The sequence below is a fragment of the Limulus polyphemus genome, unplaced genomic scaffold (genome assembly GCF_000517525.1).
Source record: "Limulus polyphemus unplaced genomic scaffold, Limulus_polyphemus-2.1.2 Scaffold477, whole genome shotgun sequence".
Lineage (NCBI taxonomy): Eukaryota > Metazoa > Arthropoda > Merostomata > Xiphosura > Limulidae > Limulus > Limulus polyphemus.
Window position 1 is genome coordinate 347,952 of NW_013666087.1, and position 9,732 is coordinate 357,683.

Below are 9,732 nucleotides of genomic sequence, written 5' to 3' on the forward strand. Positions count from 1 at the left end.
CACTGTTGGTAATCAAAGTTGTATCCAGAGCTTTGAATATTTCTATTTTCTTGTCAAAAGTCCACACAGGCTAGTTCAGTTACTTTAAAACTCAACTAACAAGACAAATTCATTTTTCTCTTCTCTGTTTCTTTCTGCACAATCTGCGATAAATTCACGTACGTCACCTCGTGGGTTACTACAGTTGTATCCAGAACTTCAAATAATTGTTTCTTTTTCATCAAATTCCAAACAGGGGGTTCAATTACTTTAGAACACTCTTTGACAAGACAAATTATTATCCTTTATCTCTGTTATTACAGCCCCCCCCCCCTGGCACAGCAACATGTCTCTAAACTTACAGCGCTAACAACCAGGTTTCAACACCCGTGGTGGGCAGAGCACAGATATATACTGTGTCACTCACTTTAAATATTGCCTGTTATGGCTAAACTAACATTCACGTAGTCTAGCTTCACTTTCACGAAATCGCCCTTCACGGCTAAACTGCCAATCACTCAGTCTAGATCTATCTAATTATCTCTCATTTAACTTGCTTTCTTCTTTTCCTCTCTCTATATATGTACGTCTTTATGACACGGGACAAAAAAAATCTAGAAATATCTAGCCCTCTAGTGACAACAATATTACACACAACGAGAAAAACCTAGAAGCTTCAAGTAAGATAACGTCAACAATTCGATGACGAGGAACCCACTTTGAGACTAATAATGGCTGGAGACGGCTTGAGTACCTGATGATGACAAAACCTTGTCGAAACGTTGTACATTTGCTGTTATATTAAAGTTTTTCTTCATTACCCATTCAAGCCGTCTCCAGCCATTATTAACGTCAACAATATTACAAAAGCCTAATACAATAATTAAACTGCATAAACAACGTACAACTCGTACAACCGAGTTATGCAACGAAATTTGTTACAACTATCGCTTTTAAAATAAATAACTTTTAACCCTCTTGTTATGAAAATTAAATAATCATTAAATATTAAATCAATAAATAAACTAAGTAATAACTCTTAAACTGAACAGTCTTCTATATCCAACAAAAAGAGATAACAAATAAATTAAAGTAAACCTAGTGATGTAAAATAGTTCCCCATAAAGAAAATCAAATTATTAATTCATGAATTGGTTTGGATTTCGTACCAAGCTACTCAAGGTTTAGCTGCATTATTCGTTCCTAATTTAGAAGTGATAGACTAAAGAAATCATCGCTAGTTAACATCACACATCGCCAACTCTTTTACTAACGAATAGTTGGATTGACAGTCACATTATAATGCCCCACGGCTGAAAGGGCGAGCATGTGAGTGATGCACTCCAAAGATGATGTCAAAAATATATCTCTTCCTAACATCCATGGTACTGCCATAACGTCCAATATCAAAAGCATCTTCAGACACGAAATATTCCGAGAAACATGGTTTCTCTGACCAATGGTGTATGACAACATATAACAGCCACAAGTTCAAGGTCTAATTCGAACATGTGAAATGTTTTACAGTGATTAATATACTCCCTTTTTTCACCAAGCATGCTTGTAATATAAAGTTTGTTACTTGTGGAACATGTTTTTATATTGATATCGAGTAAAATACTTGGTAAGTTTTATATTAGAAATTTAACATTGATAAGAAATAATCTAAGGATGAGTTTCAAGATTTTCAGGAGAAATATATTTTATATTTATTCAACATTTTCATTAAAGATTCCTACAAATATTTTTCACAAGGCTTAATAAACCAGTAGTATTTCACACTTTCAAATAAATATTTTGTTTCGTATATAATTTATTTTTGTGTGTTAAAAATTATAACATGTTTCGTGTAAAGTTTGATTTAACAACAAAAACAAACTATTGTTAGATGATACGAATATTTAACTTAGACCTTTCATAAAGATGTACAAAGGGTTAATCATACTTTATTTCAACAACTTGTGCATTCTGACGCCATGGGGAGTCTCTGCAACTGCGAGCTGTGGCACCACCTGCAACATATATTTCCAAACATTCAAAGTTGCATTAATTTTACAGGTAGACTTAAACTTTGAGGAATATAAAATATATAATCATTTGAGCTATTAATGATCTAGGGCCAAAAGTCACAATATTTCAGAGAACGGAGCCTTCTGTCTTCCCAATGGAAAAGGGAAACTCGCATATGAAAGCTTTTAAAGCACAAGTAAAATCTGACACTACACCTCAGTCCAATTCAGAGTAACGTTTTTATCTGTAAAAAGAGTTCTTCCATCCGTAAAGCTACTGGTCCTCCGACCCTTAAAGCTACAGGCTGGACATATCTTTTGGTACAGGCAACAAGATAATAAACATGGATTTATGACTGACGATAGCTCACGAAGTTTCGCCTCACCACAAAATTAGCGGCTGTCTTCGTGAAATCGATGAAGCAATTGAAATCAGAGTAACTCCATTCGACCACATAGTGGTCAAATTCACTTATACAGCTCTCGTGGAGTTTCATTGTATTAATTTGATTGAACGTAGTTTTGAAAGCTGACGACGTACAGTGATTGATTTGTAGAAAAATTTCAAGATTATGACCTCGTAAACATTGTTACAGTGAAAATCCGGGTTAAGCAACAGCTCGTAATCAGGTTTCAGTTTAATCAAAATGAGCACAATCAACAATGTGCAGAGTATTTCCAAAGACAGCAAGGTACCTGAAAAATAGATCATATAAAGTGCAATTAATCTACGTATACTGATTTAAAATGCACATTAAAATGAAAAAGCCAGAAATTTTAAAAGACAGTGGCTTAAATATATATATTTTTAAAAATGATATACTGATTATTCTTATAGGATCCGTAATATCATCATTGTTTCATAAATACAAATTTACATAAATATTTTATCTTTCTCTAATAATCTGCATTTTCACCCTTATTCTAGTTTTTGTATATGTATATATTTTAAACGGGAAATTACTTTAACAGTAGGTATTGCAGTTGGTACTAGTACTGGTTTATAGTATATCATATGTTGAGAATAATATCTGTTATCACATGTCCCATCTTCAGAGTTTTGACCGAATGCCTCCTCTGGTATTTCAGCTTCGCTTTTCACAGAATTATAAATGTTTGATGTGGTAGTTTTGAGTTCATACTTCAGTCGATAAGCGAATCTCAACGTGAAAATCAGCAATAGTATGAAAAATGGGAAACTGGTGACTTCCACGCTCTGGAAGAGAACGTGAATGTGCCTATGTGACTGATTGCATGTTAGGTAGGTGTATGCGTGATTAACCCTTAGTACGCGGGCAGGTCAAACTGCGCATGTCACGACGTTTTACTGAGTTACATTCAAAATTTAATTAAACTACTTAATTATCAATGCATACATACAAACAAAATAGAAATCAAACCATAGTTTTAATTATATAAGAAAATATTTAAAAACAACCTCAAATTCCCCTAGTGTGAGAATTTGAATATTTGATCTTGAGCCATCTCCTCTTCTGGATTTTTTTTTGTCCACCCCGGGATCCCCTAGAAAACTACGAAATGTAACATAAAATATTCTCTACAATTTTTTCATCAATATTCTGAAGCTATATTTTTATATTCTTCGATCTTATGGGGCTAAAGAGCAATCAATGAGCATTCAGAAACCACTTTCCACGCCTACCTCTGATATGTTTTAATTTACAATTTGCTAATATACTTTTTAAAGGCCAACTCCCATTAAACTTATAACCAATAGAAAGCCTAGATTAAATCTGATTCATTGCCATTGTCGTCATACTATTTGGGTTTATAGATATTTGACAATTTGGTTTGATGTAAAAAAAAAATCCCACGAGCACACACTGGAAAGAATAGATGAATTTCTAACTGCTCAAGTCACATGATTAGATATTCCCGAGTACTGGTACTGTTGTTATTGTTGCAAACCCTGTTTAACAGGCCTAGCTGTTTCAAGAACAACGTGATTAAAGAGTGCATTAAGGTTCTATTTTTTAAGTTACAGGAAGAAAATCTAAACAAAATAGTAGATGGGGTCTTTGAAAAACAAAAAGAGATGCTTTCATGGTTTCAGGCATGGCCAGGTGGTTAGAACACTCGACTCGCAATCCAAGTCTCACTAAACATGCTCGCCCTTTCAGCCGTGGTGGTGTTATAATATTACGGTCGATCCAACTATTCGTTGGTAAAATAATAGCCCAAGATTTGGCAGTGGATAGTGATGACTAGCTGCATTTCCTCTAGTCTTTCATTGCTAAATTAGGGATGGCTAGCGCTGATAGCCCTCGTGTAGCTTTGTGCGAAATTCATAATAAACTCATGGCTTCCGTATAAACTGAAGAGGAAAAATCTGAATCACATATATAAATGCGACGTGTCTAAGCTGTTCTTTGAAAAACATGAATATATGTTGTTGTTTTTTTAAGAGCATACATATATCATAATTCAGTACTTTGACTATATAACTTTTTAGTGAGAAAATTAAGCTATAAAAATTTAAAAATATATATTTGCTCTAATAAGTAAATAAAGTTTAACAGTTTGTTTGAATTTCGCACAAAGTGATTCGAGGGCTATCTACGCCAGCCCTTCTTACTTTAGAAGTGATAGACTAGAGGAAATGCAGCTAGTCAACAACACCCACTACCAACTCTTTGGCTACTGTAATCGAACAGTGGGATTGACAGTCACGTTATAACATCCCCTCAGCTGAAAAGGATATCATGTTCAGTAACGGTATTCTAACCTGCGACCCGCAGTTTGCAAGTCGAGTACCCCTAACCATCAGGCCGCCAGTTATGATTGAGTAATTACGTTCATTTTTGGAAATGTGTAGTTATATGTTTTGAGGAATCGTATATATTTTCTGGCAACCGAGATAAAAATACTGCTTGAAATGTTTTTAAATTTCCAACCTAAACACAATAAAATGGTAGTCAAATAAAAAAAGTATCAGAAAGTACTTACGATAAGTGTAGGATTTTGGGTAAGATTAAAATATTTATTTTGTTTACATTTGTTGTTAAGCGCAAAACTACACTACAGGCTATGCTAACCTAAAAGTTTAGCGAAAAATAACACTTCAGTGAAAATATACCATAATACGCTGGAAAAAGACAACCGTTTTTATGGTAGACGTTGTTTAAAACAACAGTATTTGCTAACGATATTTAGGTCTTGAGTGCTGCTAGCTATGAGGATGGTTCTGTGCTTTACAAAAGAACTTGGATTATTTGATGAATTGGTCGAATAAGTGGCAAATGGCTTTTGATGATAATAAATGAAAGGTATTACATATTAAATATTATAATTTGAATTATGAGTATAATTTTGATGGGAATAACCTTAACAGTTTTATTGAAGAAATATATAATGTTCTTGTTGATACGTTTCTTAAGACATCCAAGCAGTGCGCTGTTGCTAGAGGCATGGCAAGTAGGATTTTTGGTTGTATCTACAGAAATATTAAATACGAATCTAAAGAGGTTATAATTTCATTGTTTTGGTCATTGGATAAGCCACATTTGTAGCATTGTGTTCCGTCTTGGATGCCTTACCTTAGGAAGGACATTGAATTGCTGGAAAGGGTTCAGAGGAAGACTTCTAGGATGATACTTGGGATGGAAAGGTTGTCATAGAAGAACAGATTAAGATCTTTGAAATTGTTTGACCTTGGAAAAAAGTTAGAGAGAATCTAATTGAGGTATTTAAGATTGTTAAAAGAGCTTATAATGTTGATGCTTCATCCTTTTTCGTAATTATGGTGAAAATGGTAAGACTAGTAAACACAGACATAAACTTTGGTAGGGTAGGAGATATTTTCGGTAAAGACAGCTTTATTTTTCTAACACGGTGGTTGGCCTTTGGAATGACTGGCTTCAGATGTGACCGATATAGTTAATTCAAATGAAGTTTAAATGAACGCTTGATAATATTTTAATGATAAGTGTTTTATTTTAAAGTTAGTTTAGTCAGATGGACTAACAGGTTGTTGTCCTTAAATTATATATATGTGTAATCAAGCACAATATACGCATCAAGTTTAGTTTAAAAACAAAACATCTAAATCTTGTTTCTTTGGTATTTCAGGCAGTGAATACATAGTAGAATTACGACACGATATTGTTTAGGATTTATTCAAATGTAAAACTTTGATATAGTCAGTAAACCTGTTGTTTCTGAGCCAGAAGACATAAAATGTTGGAGAACAATGAAGCTTGGTTGTACAGTATTTTTGTATTTTGTTTTTACTGATCAGTGCTGAGTATGGTGAAACTCAAGACATGGTCACACAAAATGAATTAAAATCAAAACTCGTCCAAAAAGGGAAAATATTATACAAAGGTAGAACTTAATTACAATTTATTGGTTAATAATTGTTTTTATGTCAGAAGTTTCTAGAAAATCAAGTTTACGAACTAATTAACAATGTAAAATGCACGATGATAGTAATAAAAATCTATGAAACTTTTCTCATGCTGATTTTAACGTTTTGTGCAACAAGTTATGAAACTGAGAATTATATTTTTACTCACAAAAGAGTTCAGAATAATTTGTTAGGCATATTAATGACTAGAGTAGTTTGGAGAGATCATACATTATAATTGGCACTTTCATTGGTATATACGCAATAAATTGCGGAATTTTCAAATTTGAGAAGAAAAAAATCAAAATAACTTTGTTACATAAAATAAACAAGAACAATGTTTTTTAGTTTTTGAAATGTTACGTATTTGGTAAGTTTGGGTTTAATGTTTAATAAATAAGATTATTATGTTTGACCTCCACGCTTCCCTGACCTCACCGCTACTAACTACTTTTTTTATGTGGGTTTCTGAAGATAAAAGTCTGTCGCGAAAAACTTAACAAAAGAATGCCACCACGACAGAGGTCTGGGCGATTTCTGGAAGATGGTACATTGTTAGAATGATGGTAATTTGGGATAGGTCTTTTAATTGCGCCCCTAATGGCATTTGAAGAAAGCAATGGAATACAATCATGCCAGTAAAATGTTTAAAATATAACCACTCTTGACTTTTATGAATAAGGCTTGTACTAATAAAAAATGTAGTTAGCTAAAATTTTTACAATAATGTAGCAACATATTATTAAAAGTAATATTATGTACATATTATCATTCTTTATTAATAATATTTTAATGTATAAAATTGTGAGCGTTACACAAAATGCGAAAATTACAATCTTTCATTTTCTCTATCGCTAAAGTACGAAAGATATGTGTAACAGTTATTTTTGGATACTTAATTATATTTCCGTTGCTATCTAAACAATACTGAGCTATCTTCAATAAATTTACTTATGAAACTACAGATTTAATGCCAATTCACACACGTTCAAATAATCGTTACGTATGGGGCTATGACAGACAAAAAATAGGTAATACATCTTTTGAATAACAAGTCAATTCTTAATATTAATTCTAGCCTAGCTATTGACTAGACAAATCAATGTAAATATTGCATAAAGTTTATGACAAACCTTAGGCCTTTAGTAAGGATAAAAAAACACTTTAAAACTTGTATTTTAAAGAGTCAGTGGTTGGAATTAAATAATTTTCTAAATTGGGTTAACTATCATTATTACCTAGCGATAATTTGTAGGACTAGTTATTTCAGGAATCTTAATTGGTAAAATGTTTCATTAGAAAGAACTGTAATTGCTTCACTAATTATATCACTGATAACCTGCACAGCCTATTGATAAGTAAATATACATCAAATCTAGGAAGAATGCCGTTTTATTAAAGAAACTAACATCAAATAGATTACATGTCGTATTTAATATATATGAAATCTAAGTCTGTGAGATTGTACTTGAGTCCCGATGAGCTTTGAAGAGGACGTCCTTAGAAGCTGGTTGTTTAGAATGCTTTGGAAGGGAACGATCAAGGATAGGCCACACTGGTCGATAGATTTCATATCCAATGACTTTCCTAGCCATGAGAGAGTAATAATCCTGATCTTCAAACCATCGTTTTGTGGGCTTGAGCTGAATGAGTAGGAACTCCATCTTGCATGAAAACATTGCCTTTTCTGATAAGCTCTGATCTAGCAAGCTTCAGCAATGATCGTCCAGGTTTTCAAATGGCACCTCAAACCATAGCAGTTTTGTTTGTCTGTTTGTAGTTAAGCACAAAGCTACACAGTGGGCTATCTGTGCTGTGCTCACCTCGTGTATTGAAACCCGGTTTCCAGCGTTATAATTATGCATTCTTACCGTTGTGCTACTGGGGGGGGGGGCACGCTATAACAGAAACACCGCATTATTTTATTGGGGCTTACAGAAAGTTCAATAAAATTTCCTGGGATGGTAATTGTCAAATCCACGCGTGTCTATTATCTGAGATTTCTATATATTTGTCTATCACTTTGAAAGTACGGAAGTCTATCGTAGATAGCCTTTTTGGCAACTTTACGCAAATATCAAACCAAATATGTCATCTAGGTGCTTAATAGTTGGTCACAACTGTTTTGCAGCGATTATAAATGTTTCACCCAGTTTGAAAGTAAATAAAGAATTTAGACCAGGTAATTTACTCATGACTATTGCAAACGTTAAAAACTGGTGAAGCATTAGAAACAAATGGCATAACGTGTGTGATAAAAATCACACCGGAACTATCTTTTATCACTCGCAAGTCATGACCCAGAAAGTATTTCGTTTGATATCAGAACTCTTCCGCAGGGTTGGATGATGACAAACAAAAGTTTATCTGAAACACTATCTACACAAGTAAAGAAAAACTTTTCAAAAAAGGAAGTAAATGTAGGGATGGCTGATATCAATCCTTTAAAAACAATGCAAACAAGATAGTAGGATGGCATTTGCATCATCCCTACATAATAGCACAGGCACACAGTGTAATAGAATGTTAACAGACAAAAATAGGATAAATTAAACTCAGTTGTGATTGAATAGTTATATATTTGCTATATATGTTAATTCTTGCCTATGCTACATGTAGGGGTGATGCGAATGCCATCCCTACTATCTTGTTTGCATTGATTTTGAAGGATTGATATTAGCCATCCTTACATTTATTTCCTTTTTTTCCAAAAGTTTTTCTTAACTTGTTTACTTTTTTTATTGCAGTGTTTCAATAAACATAAGAAGGTTGTATTTATATAATCAAGTTCTAAGTACAATGAGGTTCCAACTGTAATATTCACTGTTTATCTATTATTAGCTAGTAATTCCTGTTTCACCCTCTACTTAAGTTTTTAAATGAACACCAGATTTCTGTAAAAAAGCTAACTTCAAGGGGTAATGATATCATCGTTTACACTAGAATTATGATTTTTTAAAAATTACTACTAGGTATTGATAATACTTATAAAAGCGGATACTCTGTTTGAAACTATGTCACCTCAGTGAAATTGGTTGACACCATTGTTTTTGTTTTTGAGTTATCATGTAATAAAAAAGAAGCAGAAGAAAGAAGAACAAGAAATTCAAACTTTTTGCTGAAATATTTACAGACATTCCCAGTACTTGGGATTCAGTCATTACATAGACATTGTTACGACAGAGGAAGTCACATGACGCTGCTGGAGCATGCGTGACTGAGTTTCTCAAATTATCGGGGAACTCCGCGAATGTTGGAGACGCCACTTTGTTAGTATATAAGCCTGGCAGAGAAATGCCGGGGGAACAAAAGTTAAGTGAACAGTAGTTACTGTGACTTCTGTGTAATTTATGATTCTGTTAGTTTAGAGCTAGTGAG